Here is a 1377-nt window from a genome sequence, read left to right on the forward strand (position 1 = left end):
GATCTGTAGTCCCCCCACTCAGCGGCCGCTTGATGGAAACTGGCGGCGGCAGAGGGGGACAACAGAGAGAGTCACCGCGCACTCACAACGCGAAGAAAGACAGCATCCGAGGGTCTCTGAGTGCAACAGGGCTCCAGCAAAACTCCCACGTAGAACAACTGCTCTCTGCAGGTAGGCTTTCACTCCACCGAGGGAGAAATCATGATTTAAGCGCCTCCGGGTGGGGAAGTGGGCATGGGTGGGTATGTCCGAGTCACCAGGGATTCTGGGATCTGTAGTCCCCCCACTCAGCGGCCACTTGATGGAAACTGAAGGCGGCGGAGGGGGACAACAGAGAGAGTCACCGCGCACTCACAGCGTGAAGAAAGACAGCATCCGAGGGTCTCTGAGTGCAACAGGGCTCCAGGAAAACTCCCACGTAGAACAACTGCTCTCTGCAGGTAGACTGCATTAAAATGAAGCTGCACGCGAGCCAGCCAGGAGTCGAACCTGGAATCTTCTGATCCGTAGTCAGACGCGTTATCCATTGCGCCACTGGCCCCGCCCATGTCCAACAACGTCACAAAGGGGATCTATCAGAATATAGCTCACAGGAGACACGAGAGTCACCTCATCAATCTAATGATGGGGGCTTGTGGTGTTCCAAATTCACGTGTAGAAAAAGACAGAAATTGAATGAGGGAAGGGCGAGAGTACACAGAACGTGCCTGCATCGGTGCCAGGGTGCGACTCCCCCATCCCCCCACCCACCAAGGTTAGCATTCGGCTCACCCCTAAAATAAATCCGGCTGCCTGCACTCATTGTGAGAATATTCGTCTTTATAAAGAGGATCACAGTTTAAAGGATATTTATGGCTATTTTATTATACAAAAGTCCTCGCTGTCTCATGTAATTAGATTGTTACGAGACGTGGACAATGCACATCTTTAAATGCAGCAACAAGAAGAAACAAACTGATGCCGAGTGAAAGATGCCACTGCAGTTTATTACCGTGAAATTCAACTAGCAGTAAATACAGATGGGAAACACAGTGTGGTCCGCGCAAGTCGCGAGTAGGTACCAACACCTGCCAGATCTCGTCAGCCCTCTAGTATTGGTCAGGGGTTTTCCATAAAGTATCCTATCACAAACATTTACAAATTTAACAAGTCAACGCATTGCACTATATCAAGTAACACCAGCTGGCTTTGGCAACCTCTGTTTCAGCACTTCAGGGGCTCTGCCCCAAACATTGGTACAATATCCTGGACCATTTCCAGGGCTTAAATGGTGAATGAAAGAGTGACGGTGCCCGAAGCTTTGTCAAAGCCGGCGGCCGGCGACCGGTGCAGTCAGTCCCCGGCTGGCCGAACAGGAAGGCTGGTGGTCTTGTTCAC

General features: G+C 51.3%; 1 non-coding gene across 1 annotated transcript; it reads right to left on the bottom strand.

Moving 5' to 3' along the window:
- Positions 1-468: 468 nt before the first annotated feature.
- On the bottom strand, positions 469-541 carry TRNAR-ACG (transfer RNA arginine (anticodon ACG)). The gene has a single exon. It is a non-coding gene; the product is annotated as a tRNA-Arg (tRNA).
- Between the last annotated feature and the right edge of the window lie 836 nt (positions 542-1377).

This window comes from Triturus cristatus, chromosome 3_1 (assembly GCF_964204655.1).
Source record: "Triturus cristatus chromosome 3_1, aTriCri1.1, whole genome shotgun sequence".
NCBI lineage: Eukaryota > Metazoa > Chordata > Amphibia > Caudata > Salamandridae > Triturus > Triturus cristatus.